Raw genomic sequence first — 14,268 nt, forward strand, 5'->3', positions numbered from 1 at the left:
AATAAGGCTGGGTTTCAATGAGGTTAAACTCATTGATCAATGTTGGTTCTGTTTATACTAATATGAATATAATTGAGGAATGAGGCTGCGTTTCACTGAGGTTAAACTCATTGATCAATGTTGGTTCTGTTTATATTAATATGAATATAATTGATGAATGAGGCTGGGTTTCACTGAGGTTCAGCTTTGTGATCAATGTTGGTTCTGTTTATATGAATATGAATATAATTGAGGAATGAGGCTGGGTTTCACTGAGGTTAAACTCATTGATCAATGTTGGTTCTGTTTATATTAATATGAATAAAATTGAGGATTGAGGCTGCTTGTCACTGAGGTTAAACTCATTGATCAATGTTGGTTCTGTTTATATTAATATGAATATAATTGATGAATGAGGATGGGTTTCACTGAGGTACAGCTTTGTGATAAATGTTGGTTCTGTTTATATTAATATGAATATAATTGATGAATGAGGCTGGGTTTCACTGAGGTTCAGCTTTGTGGCCAATGTTTTGTTTCTATTAATATGAATATAATTGATGAATGAGGCTGTGTTTCACTGAGGTTCAGCTTTGTGGTCCATGTTTGCTCAGTTTCTATTAATATGAATATAATTGATGAATGAGGCTGGGTTTCACTGAGGTTAAACTCATTGATCAATGTTGGTTCTGTTTATATTAATATGAATAAAATTGAGGAATGAGGCTGCTTTTCACTGAGGTTAAACTCATTGATCAATGTTGGTTCTGTTTATATTAATATGATTATAATTGATGAATGAGGCTGGGTTTCACTGAGGTTATGCTTTGTGGCCAATGCTGGTTCTGTTTCTATTAATATGAATATAATTGATGAATGAGGCTGGGTTTCAAAGAGGTTAAACTAATTGATCAATGTTGGTTCTGTTTATATTAATATGAATATAATTGATGAATAAGAGTGGGTTTCAATGAGGTTAAACTCATTGATCAATTTTGGTTCTGTTTATATTAATATGAATATAACTGATGAATGAGGCTGGGTTTCAATGAGGTTCAGCTTTGTGATCAATGTCGGTTCTGTTTATATTAATATGAATATAACTGATGAATGAGGCTGGGTTTCACTGAGGTTAAACTAATTGATCAATGTTGGTTCTTTTTATATTAATATGAATATAATTGATGAATAAGAGTGGGTTTCAATGAGGTTAAACTCATTTATCAATGTTGGTTCTGTTTATATTAATATGAATATAACTGATGAATGAGGCTGCTTTTCACTGAGGTTCAGCTTTGTGATCAATGTTGGTTCTGTTTATATTAATATGAATATAATTGATGAATGAGGCTGGGTTTCACTGAGGTTCAGCTTTGTGATCAATGTTGGTTCTGTTTATATGAATATGAATATAATTGAGGAATGAGGCTGGGTTTCACTGAGGTTAAACTCATTGATCAATGTTGGTTCTGTTTATATTAATATGAATAAAATTGAGGATTGAGGCTGCTTGTCACTGAGGTTAAACTCATTGATCAATGTTGGTTCTGTTTATATTAATATGAATATAATTGATGAATGAGGCTGGGTTTCACTGAGGTACAGCTTTGTGATCAATGTTGGTTCTGTTTATATTAATATGAATATAATTGATGAATGAGGCTGGGTTTCACTGAGGTTCAGCTTTGTGGCCAATGTTTTGTTTCTATTAATATGAATATAATTGATGAATGAGGCTGGGTTTCACTGAGGTTCAGCTTTGTGGTCCATGTTTGCTCAGTTTCTATTAATATGAATATAATTGATGAATGAGGCTGGGTTTCACTGAGGTTAAACTCATTGATCAATGTTGGTTCTGTTTATATTAATATGAATAAAATTGAGGAATGAGGCTGCTTTTCACTGAGGTTCAGCTTTGTGATCAATGTTGGTTCTGTTTATATTAATATGATATAATTGAGGAATGAGGCTGGGTTTCACTGAGGTTAAACTCATTGATCAATGTTGGTTCTGTTTATACTAATATGAATATAATTGATGAATGAGTCTGGGTTTCAAAGAGGATAAACTAATTGATCAATGTTGGTTCTGTTTATATTAATATGATATAATTGAGGAATGAGGCTGGGTTTCACTGAGGTTAAACTAATTGATCAATGTTGGTTCTGTTTATACTAATATGAATATAATTGAGGAATGAGGCGGCGTTTCACTGACGTTAAACTCATTGATCAATGTTGCTTCTGTTTATATTAATATGAATAAAATTGATGAATGAGGCTGGGTTTCACTGAGGTTCAGCTTTGTGATCAATGTCGGTTCTGTTTATATTAATATGAATATAATTGATGAATTAGGCTGGGTTTCACTGAGGTTCAGCTTTGTGGTCAATGCTTGTTCTGTTTATATTAATATGAATAAAATTGAGGAATGAGGCTGCTTTTCACTGAGGTTAAACTCATTGATCAATGTTGGTTCTGTTTATATTAATATGAATATAATTGATGAATGAGGCTGGGTTTCACTGAGGTTCAGCTTTGTGGCCAATTCTGGTTCTGTTTCTATTAATATGAATATAATTGATGAATGAGGCTGGGTTTCACTGAGGTTCAGCTTTGTGGTCCATGTTTGTTCTGTTTCTATTAATATGAATATAATTGATGAATGAGGCTGGGTTTCACTGAGGTTAAGCTTTGTGATCAATGTTGGTTCTGTTTATACTAATATGAATATAATTGATGAATGAGTCTGGGTTTCAAAGAGGTTAAACTAATTGATCAATGTTGGTTCTGTTTATATTAATATGAATATAACTGATGAATGAGGCTGGGTTTCAATGAGGTTCAGCTTTGTGATCAATGTTGGTTCTTTTTATATTAATATGAATATAACTGATGAATGAGGCTGGGTTTCACTGAGGTTCAGCTTTGTTATCAATGTTGGTTCTGTATATATTTATATGAATATAATTAATGAATGAGGCTTTTTTCAAAGAAGTTAAACTCATTGATCAATGTTGGTTCTGTTTATATTAATATGAATATAATTGATGTATGAGGCTGGGTTTCACTGAGGTTCAGCTTTGTGATCAATGTTGCTTCTGTTTATATTAATATGAATACAATTGAGGAATGAGGCTGGGTTTCACTGAGGTTAAACTCATTGATCAATGTTGGTTCTGTTTATACTAATATGAATATAATTGATGAATGAGTCTGGGTTTCAAAGAGGTTAAACTAATTGATTAATGTTGGTTCTGTTTATATTAATATGATATAATTGAGGAATGAGGCTGGGTTTCACTGAGGTTAAACTAATTGATCAATGTTGGTTCTGTTTATATTAATATGAATAAAATTGATGAATGAGGCTGGGTTTCACTGAGGTTCAGCTTTGTGATCAATGTCGGTTCTGTTTATATTAATATGAATATAATTGATGAATGAGAATGGGTTTCACTGAGGTTCAGCTTTGTGGTCAATGCTTGTTCTGTTTATATTAATAAGAATATAATTGATGAATGAGGCTGTGTTTCACTGAGGTTCAGCTTTGTGGTCCATGTTTGTTCAGTTTCTATTAATATGAATATAATTGATGAATGAGGCTGGGTTTCACTGAGGTTAAACTCATTGATCAATGTTGGTTCTGTTTATATTAATATGAATAAAATTGAGGAATGAGGCTGCTTTTCACTGAGGTTAAACTCATTGATCAATGTTGGTTCTGTTTATATTAATATGAATATAATTGATGAATGAGGCTGGGTTTCACTGAGGTTCAGCTTTGTGGCCAATGCTGGTTCTGTTTCTATTAATATGAATATAATTGATGAATGAGGCTGGGTTTCACTGAGGTTCAGCTTTGTGGTCCATGTTTGTTCTGTTTCTATTAATATGAATATAATTGATGAATGAGGCTGGGTTTCACTGAGGTTAAGCTTTGTGATCAATGTTGGTTCTGTTTATACTAATATGAATATAATTGATGAATGAGTCTGGGTTTCAAAGAGGTTAAACTAATTGATCAATGTTGGTTCTGTTTATATAAATATGATATAATTGAGGAATGAGGCTGGGTTTCACTGAGGTTAATCTAATTGATCAATGTTGGTTCTGTTTATACTAATATGAACATAATTGAGGAATGAGGCGGCGTTTCACTGACGTTAAACTCATTGATCAATGTTGCTTCTGTTTATATTAATATGAATAAAATTGATGAATGAGGCTGGGTTTCACTGAGGTTCAGCTTTGTGATCAAAGTCGGTTCTGTTTATATTAATATGAATATAACTGATGAATGAGGCTGGGTTTCACTGAGGTTCAGCTTTGTGGTCAATGCTTGTTCTGTTTATATTAATATGAATATAATTGATGAATGAGGCTGGGTTTCACTGAGGTTCAGCTTTGTGGTCCATGTTTGTTCAGTTTCTATTAATATGAATATAATTGATGAATGAGGCTGGGTTTGACTGAGGTTAAACTCATTGATCAATGTTGTTTCTGTTTATATTAATATGAATAAAATTGAGGAATGAGGCTGCTTTTCACTGAGGTTAAACTCATTGATCAATGTTGGTTCTGTTTATATTAATATGAATATAATTGATGAATGAGGCTGGGTTTCACTGAGGTTCAGCTTTGTGGCCAATGCTGGTTCTGTTTCTATTAATATGAATATAATTGATGAATGAGGCTGGGTTTCACTGAGGTTAAGCTTTGTGATCAATGTTGGTTCTGTTTATACTAATATGAATATAATTGATGAATGAGTATGGGTTTCAAAGAATGAAACCCGACTGAAATCTTGCAGCCGAACACCTCCGCTTCCGCTTTTGATGGTATATATTCGGGCATTCGAACCTTTTCTTACCAGCTTTTTACAAACCATGGTTGGACTTTCACACCTTCTTGTAGCCGAACAACTCCGCTCCCCCTATTTATTGTGTACAGTCGGGTATTTTAACCTTTTCTTACCCGCTTTTTATCAACTATGGTCGGACATTTACACCGTCTTACAGCGGAACACCTCCGCTCCCGCTTTTGATGGTGTATAGTCAGGCATTTGAACCTTTTCTTACCCGCTTTTTACAAACTATGGTTGGACATTCAAACCTTCTTGTAGCCAAAAACCTCCGCTCCCTCTTTTGATCATACATTGTCGGGCATTCGCACCTTATCTTACCCGCTTTTTACAAACTATAGTCAGACATTCACACCTTGGTGCTGAACCACCTCAGCTCCCTGTTTTGATCATGTATGGTCTAGCAATACTACCTTTTCTTACCCGTTTGTGAGTAATTATGGCTGGACATTCACACCTACTTGCAGTCGAACAGCTCTGCTCCCGCTTTTGATTATGTTTGGTTGGATATTCGAACCTTTTCTTAACTGCTTTTTACAAACTTTGGTCGGACGTTCACACCTTCTTGCAGCCGAACACCTCCGCTTCCGCTTTTGATGGTATATATTCGGGCATTCGAACCTTTTCTTAGCAGCTTTTTACAAACCATGGTTGGACTTTCACACCTTCTTGCAGCCGAACACCTCCGCTTCCGCTTTTGATGGTATATATTCGGGCATTCGAACCTTTTCTTAGCAGCTTTTTACAAACCATGGTTGGACTTTCACACCTTCTTGTAGCCGAACAACTCCGCTACCGCTATTGATTGTGTACAGTCGGGTATTTTAACCTTTTCTTACCCGCTTTTTACCAACTATGGTTGGACATTCACACCGTCTTACAGCGGAACACCTCCGCTCCCGCTTTTGATGGTGTATTGTCAGGCATTTGAACCTTTTCTTACCCGCTTTTTACAAACTATGGTCGGACATTCAAACCTTCTTGTAGCCAAAAACCTCCGCTCCCTCTTTTGATCATACGTTGTCGGGCATTCGCACCTTTTCTTACCCGTTTTTTACAAACCATGGTCGGACTTTCAAACCTTCTTGTAGCCCAACACATCCACTCCTGCTTTTGATGATGTATGTTTGGGCATTCGCACCTTTTCTTACCCATTTTTCAGTAATTATGGGTGGACATTCACACCTTCTTGCAGCTGAACACCTCCTCTCCCGCTTATGATGGTGTATAGTCGGGCTTTCAAGCCTTTTCTTACCCGGTTTTTACAAATTATGGTTGGACATTCAGACCTTCTTACAGCCGAAAACCTCCACTCCCTCTTTTGATCATACATTGTCGGGCATTAGCACCTTTTCTTACCCGCTTTTTACAAACCATAGTCGGACTTTCACATCTTTTAGTAGTCGAACAACTCCGCTCCCGCTATTGATTGTGTACAGTCGGGTATTTTAACCTTTCCTTACCCGCTTTTTACCAACTATGGTCGGACATTCACACCTTCTTACAGCGGAACACCTCCGCTCCCTCTTTTGATGGTGTATATTCGGGCAGTCAAACCTTTTCTTACCTGCTTTTTACAAACTATGGTCAGACATTCAACCCTTCTTGGAGCCGAACACATCCACTCTTGCTTTTGATTATGTATAGTTAGGCATTCGCACCTTTTCTTACCCATTTTTCAGTAATTATGGGTGTACATTCACACCTTCTTGCAGCCGAACACCTCCGCTCCCTCTTTTGATCATACATTTTCGGGCATTCGCACCTTTTCTTACCCGCTTTTTACAAACCATGGTCGGACTTTCACACCTTTTAGTAGCCGAACAACTCCGCACCCGCTACTGATTGTGTACAGTCGGGTATTTTAACCTTTTCTTACCCGTTTTTTACCAACTATGGTCGGACATTCACACCTTCTTACAGCGGAACACCTCCGCTCCCTCCTTTGATGGTGTATGTTCGGGCATTCGAACCTTTTCTTACCCGCTTTTTACAAACTATGGTCAGACGTTCAAACCTTCTTGTAGCCGAACATATCCACTCCTGCTTTTGATGATGTATGGTTTGGCATTCGAACCTACTTGTTGCCCGCTTTTCATTAATTATGGGTGGACATTCACACCTTGTCTCAGCCAAACACCTCCGCTCCCTGTTTTGATCATGTATGGTTTGACATTCGCACCTTTGCTTACCTTCTTTTTATACTGATTGCTCAAGATTAAGTTGTTCTTTCTCAAACTACAAAATTTTTTTAATTGTTGAAACTTGATTTGAAGTGGATAAATAAGGAAGACAAACAGTTTTAAGTCAGGCTGATAGCAATTAATTTTATAGCAAAATCTATATTTCGTCATTTGTCGAGAGATGCTTATTGCTGAAGAAGTTCTTTCTCATTCTACAAAGTACAATGTTGTTTATCATTGAAACTTGATTAGACATGAATAAATATGAAGGACAAAGCAGTCTTAACTTGGTTTGAGTTAAGGAATTCGTTTTATAGGAGAATCCGAATTCGTGCATAACTCGTAAAATAGAGCTTATTTTCGGATTCCTAAAGAATGAGTCTGGTTCTTTCTCATAATACAAAGTTTGTTGTTTATTGTTGAAATAACAGTTAGGTCCTTAAGATATCAACAGGCTGTATAAAGCTACAACCGTTGCGGCTGTGTGTTTGTGCCAAATGCGCAAAACCCATCCGCGCTTCCCAAAATTGGAGTGAGTACTCATAAATCACGTGAATAACATGAATAAACGTTTTTACTGCATTTTGTTGTGTTTTATACGTTCTATGCTGTCATTTCTATCTTCTCCTATTGGCAAGGCAAGGCAGAGTGCTCGCAACTGTGTCCTGTGCAGTAGCCGTGATATCTGTAATTGCAATTATTACTTTTGCATATGATGACAGCGTGCAAAAGACGCATGGGCTCTGTGGAGAGCTCCGCTCCAGCTGGCTGCTGTGACAGCTCACTGACACTGTATTTCTGCTTAATCAGTTTCAGTCTCGCCAGAGTTACATTAATATCTGTATTTTTATATTTGAAATTCAGGGGATTTTGATAATAGATTATTAAAGTTTGTTTGCGAGGCTGTGGCCTCTGCATGTGCAAAGCTTGTGCGCCAAACTTTGCGCCGGCATATCATTAGTGCAAAATGTTTTGGGTAAAAAATAGGCTATTAAAAGGAACTGTCGGAATGGCGGTATGTTAAAAAAAACAAAAAACATACCGCCATTCCGACCATAGGAGGAAAAAAGTGTCGGAATGGTGGGACGTTTGATAAAAAATTAAGTGTCGCCATTCCGACAATTGGAGACCCATGTCGGAATGGCGAGATGTCGGAATGGCAGCATGTAACCATGATGAAGGAGAGACCATTTGAGCAGCACAGCCATTTCGCAGCACAGGGACAGCAATCCAAGTTACAGGATCTCCCACGTGGTATCACCTGTCACATTGTGTCAAGGCATCAAAAGAAGAAAAAATCACCAAACTCAAGGACAAAAAGACAAAGACTCCGGTGAACGAAGACAGAGGACTGACAAACCAGAAATACAAAAGGATTCTCGATATCAAGATCCAGAAGAAGAGGCTAACAATGCCACGAACACTTACGATGCTGGGAATGATGCCAGCAATGAACAGAGAAGAAGATTCAGTGTCATCAATCTTCAACACGTGCCTCTAATGAGGGGGTGAATATAGAATCCTCAACGATTACAACGTCTCTGGGAACTGTGACAACAACAAGGTTTAAACCATTTTGATATATATTGTAACCTATTGGCTAAGGAATAGTGCTGAAAATGAGGTAAATCTAATACACCACTGTCCTTGGTCTTCTGTAGGGTTTTTAAACTAATACGTGGTGGTTTGTTTTTCCACAGAAATTTGGAGATGCATGAATCTAGTGACTTAAACCAAGTAGCAGATGGTTTTATGGGGATCATTGAGAACAAATAGTTAACTTTTGGTAGTATCATCATTTTAATGGATGTAACTCTCCCCATAAGTGATATAGGTAAGGACTTCCAACGAGAGATCGTCCTCTACTGTCTTTAATAATTGCACATAATTTAGCTTTGTTAGCTCTGAGAGCCTGGAGGAAATGTTTATGCCTAAATATCTAATATTTCCTGACTGTAAAGTGATCGCAGGTATATTATGGACCCTACAGTTAATGGGCAGAACTGTGGTCTTAGACCAGTTGATAGAGTAGTCAGAAAGTGCTGAGAATTTATTTATGAGTGTGAATCCTTTTGTATTTCTGGTTTGTCAGTCCTCTGTCTTCGTTCACCGGAGTCTTTGTCTTTTTGTCCTTGAGTTTGGTGATTTTTTCTTCTTTTGATGCCTTGACACAATGTGACAGGTGATACCACGTGGGAGATCCTGTAACTTGGATTGCTGTCCCTGTGCTGCGAAATGGCTGTGCTGCTCAAATGGTCTCTCCTTCATCATGGTTACATGCTGCCATTCCGACATCTCGCCATTCCGACATGGGTCTCCAATTGTCGGAATGGCGACACTTAATTTTTTATCAAACGTCCCACCATTCCGACACTTTTTTCCTCCTATGGTCGGAATGGCGGTATGTTTTTTGTTTTTTTTAACATACCGCCATTCCGACAGTTCCTTTTAATAGCCTATTTTTTACCCAAAACATTTTGCACTAATGATATGCCGGCGCAAAGTTTGGCGCACAAGCTTTGCACATGCAGAGGCCACAGCCTCGCAAACAAACTTTAATAATCTATTATCAAAATCCCCTGAATTTCAAATATAAAAATACAGATATTAATGTAACTCTGGCGAGACTGAAACTGATTAAGCAGAAATACAGTGTCAGTGAGCTGTCACAGCAGCCAGCTGGAGCGGAGCTCTCCACAGAGCCCATGCGTCTTTTGCACGCTGTCATCATATGCAAAAGTAATAATTGCAATTACAGATATCACGGCTACTGCACAGGACACAGTTGCGAGCACTCTGCCTTGCCTTGCCAATAGGAGAAGATAGAAATGACAGCATAGAACGTATAAAACACAACAAAATGCAGTAAAAACGTTTATTCATGTTATTCACGTGATTTATGAGTACTCACTCCAATTTTGGGAAGCGCGGATGGGTTTTGCGCATTTGGCACAAACACACAGCCGCAACGGTTGTAGCTTTATACAGCCTGTTGATATCTTAAGGACCTAACTGTTATTTCAACAATAAACAACAAACTTTGTATTATGAGAAAGAACCAGACTCATTCTTTAGGAATCCGAAAATAAGCTCTATTTTACGAGTTATGCACGAATTCGGATTCTCCTATAAAACGAATTCCTTAACTCAAACCAAGTTAAGACTGCTTTGTCCTTCATATTTATTCATGTCTAATCAAGTTTCAATGATAAACAACGTTGTACTTTGTAGAATGAGAAAGAACTTCTTCAGCAATAAGCATCTCTCGACAAATGACGAAATACAGATTTTGCTATAAAATTAATTGCTATCAGCCTGACTTAAAACTGTTTGTCTTCCTTATTTATCCACTTCAAATCAAGTTTCAACAATTAAAAAAATTTTGTAGTTTGAGAAAGAACAACTTAATCTTGAGCAATCAGTATAAAAAGAAGGTAAGCAAAGGTGCGAATGTCAAACCATACATGATCAAAACAGGGAGCGGAGGTGTTTGGCTGAGACAAGGTGTGAATGTCCACCCATAATTAATGAAAAGCGGGCAACAAGTAGGTTCGAATGCCAAACCATACATCATCAAAAGCAGGAGTGGATATGTTCGGCTACAAGAAGGTTTGAACGTCTGACCATAGTTTGTAAAAAGCGGGTAAGAAAAGGTTCGAATGCCCGAACATACACCATCAAAGGAGGGAGCGGAGGTGTTCCGCTGTAAGAAGGTGTGAATGTCCGACCATAGTTGGTAAAAAACGGGTAAGAAAAGGTTAAAATACCCGACTGTACACAATCAGTAGCGGGTGCGGAGTTGTTCGGCTACTAAAAGGTGTGAAAGTCCGACCATGGTTTGTAAAAAGCGGGTAAGAAAAGGTGCGAATGCCCGAAAATGTATGATCAAAAGAGGGAGCGGAGGTGTTCGGCTGCAAGAAGGTGTGAATGTACACCCATAATTACTGAAAAATGGGTAAGAAAAGGTGCGAATGCCTAACTATACATAATCAAAAGCAAGAGTGGATGTGTTCGGCTCCAAGAAGGGTTGAATGTCTGACCATAGTTTGTAAAAAGCAGGTAAGAAAAGGTTTGACTGCCCGAATATACACCATCAAAAGAGGGAGCGGAGGTGTTCCGCTGTAAGAAGGTGTGAATGTCCGACCATAGTTGGTAAAAAACGGGTAAGAAAAGGTTAAAATACCCGACTGTACACAATCAATAGCGGGAGCGGAGTTGTTCGGCTACTAAAAGATGTGAAAGTCCGACTATGGTTTGTAAAAAGCGGGTAAGAAAAGGTGCTAATGCCCGACAATGTATGATCAAAAGAGGGAGTGGAGGTTTTCGGCTGTAAGAAGGTCTGAATGTCCAACCATAATTTGTAAAAACCGGGTAAGAAAAGGCTTGAAAGCCCGACGATACACCATCATAAGCGGGAGAGGAGGTGTTCAGCTGCAAGAAGGTGTGAATGTCCACCCATAATTACTGAAAAATGGGTAAGAAAAGGTGCGAATGCCCAAACATACATCATCAAAAGCAGGAGTAGATGTGTTGGGCTACAAGAAGGTTTGAAAGTCCGACCATGGTTTGTAAAAAACGGGTAAGAAAAGGTGCGAATGCCCGACAACGTATGATCAAAAGAGGGAGCGGAGGTTTTTGGCTACAAGAAGGTTTGAATGTCCGACCATAGTTTGTAAAAAGCGGGTAAGAAAAGGTTCAAATGCCTGACAATACACCATCAAAAGCGGGAGCGGAGGTGTTCCGCTGTAAGACGGTGTGAATGTCCAACCATAGTTGGTAAAAAGCGGGTAAGAAAAGGTTAAAATACCCGACTGTACACAATCAATAGCGGTAGCGGAGTTGTTCGGCTACAAGAAGGTGTGAAAGTCCAACCATGGTTTGTAAAAAGCTGCTAAGAAAAGGTTCGAATGCCCGAATATATACCATCAAAAGCGGAAGCGGAGGTGTTCGGCTGCAAGAAGGTGTGAACGTCCGACCAAAGTTTGTAAAAAGCAGTTAAGAAAAGGTTCGAATATCCAACCAAACATAATCAAAAGCGGGAGCAGAGCTGTTCGACTGCAAGTAGGTGTGAATGTCCAGCCATAATTACTCACAAACGGGTAAGAAAAGGTAGTATTGCTAGACCATACATGATCAAAACAGGGAGCTGAGGTGGTTCAGCACCAAGGTGTGAATGTCTGACTATAGTTTGTAAAAAGCGGGTAAGATAAGGTGCGAATGCCCGACAATGTATGATCAAAAGAGGGAGCGGAGGTTTTTGGCTACAAGAAGGTTTGAATGTCCAACCATAGTTTGTAAAAAGCGGGTAAGAAAAGGTTCAAATGCCTGACTATACACCATCAAAAGCGGGAGCGGAGGTGTTCCGCTGTAAGACGGTGTAAATGTCCGACCATAGTTGATAAAAAGCGGGTAAGAAAAGGTTAAAATACCCGACTGTACACAATAAATAGGGGGAGCGGAGTTGTTCGGCTACAAGAAGGTGTGAAAGTCCAACCATGGTTTGTAAAAAGCTGGTAAGAAAATGTTCGAATGCCCGAATATATACCATCAAAAGCGGAAGCGGAGGTGTTCGGCTGCAAGATTTCAGTCGGGTTTCATTCTTTGAAACCCATACTCATTCATCAATTATATTCATATTAGTATAAACAGAACCAACATTGATCACAAAGCTGAACCTCAGTGAAAAGCAGCCTCATTCCTCAATTTTATTCATATTAATATAAACAGAAACAACATTGATCAATGAGTTTAACCTCAGTGAAACCCAGCCTCATTCATCAATTATATTCATATTAATAGAAACTGAACAAACATGGACCACAAAGCTGAACCTCAGTGAAACCCAGCCTCATTCATCAATTATATTCATATTAATATAAACAGAACAAGCATTGACCACAAAGCTGAACCTCAGTGAAACCCAGCCTCATTCATCAATTATATTCATATTAATATAAACAGAACCGACATTGATCACAAAGCTGAACCTCAGTGAAACCCAGCCTCATTCATCAATTATATTCATATTAATATAAACAGAACCGACATTGATCACAAAGCTGAACCTCAGTGAAACCCAGCCTCATTCCTCAATTATGTTCATATTAGTATAAACAGAACCAACATTGATCAATTAGATTAACCTCAGTGAAACCCAGCCTCATTCCTCAATTATATCATATTTATATAAACAGAACCAACATTGATCAATTAGTTTAACCTCTTTGAAACCCAGACTCATTCATCAATTATATTCATATTAGTATAAACAGAACCAACATTGATCACAAAGCTTAACCTCAGTGAAACCCAGCCTCATTCATCAATTATATTCATATTAATAGAAACAGAACAAACATGGACCACAAAGCTGAACCTCAGTGAAACCCAGCCTCATTCATCAATTATATTCATATTAATATAAACAGAACCAACATTGATCAATGAGTTTAACCTCAGTGAAAAGCAGCCTCATTCCTCAATTTTATTCATATTAATATAAACAGAAGCAACATTGATCAATGAGTTTAACGTCAGTGAAACGCCGCCTCATTCCTCAATTATATTCATATTAGTATAAACAGAACCAACATTGATCAATTAGTTTAACCTCAGTGAAACCCAGCCTCATTCCTCAATTATATCATATTAATATAAACAGAACCAACATTAATCAATTAGTTTAACCTCTTTGAAACCCAGACTCATTCATCAATTATATTCATATTAGTATAAACAGAACCAACATTGATCAATGAGTTTAACCTCAGTGAAACCCAGCCTCATTCCTCAATTGTATTCATATTAATATAAACAGAAGCAACATTGATCACAAAGCTGAACCTCAGTGAAACCCAGCCTCATACATCAATTATATTCATATTAATATAAACAGAACCAACATTGATCAATGAGTTTAACTTCTTTGAAAAAAGCCTCATTCATTAATTATATTCATATAAATATATACAGAACCAACATTGATAACAAAGCTGAACCTCAGTGAAACCCAGCCTCATTCATCAGTTATATTCATATTAATACAAAAAGAACCAACATTGATCACAAAGCTGAACCTCATTGAAACCCAGCCTCATTCATCAGTTATATTCATATTAATATAAACAGAACCAACATTGATCAATTAGTTTAACCTCTTTGAAACCCAGACTCATTCATCAATTATATTCATATTAGTATAAACAGAACCAACATTGATCACAAAGCTTAACCTCAGTGAATC

The sequence above is a fragment of the Leuresthes tenuis genome, unplaced genomic scaffold, assembly GCF_036924035.1.
Source record: "Leuresthes tenuis unplaced genomic scaffold, fLeuTen1.0.hap1 SCAF_20, whole genome shotgun sequence".
NCBI classification, from domain to species: domain Eukaryota; kingdom Metazoa; phylum Chordata; class Actinopteri; order Atheriniformes; family Atherinopsidae; genus Leuresthes; species Leuresthes tenuis.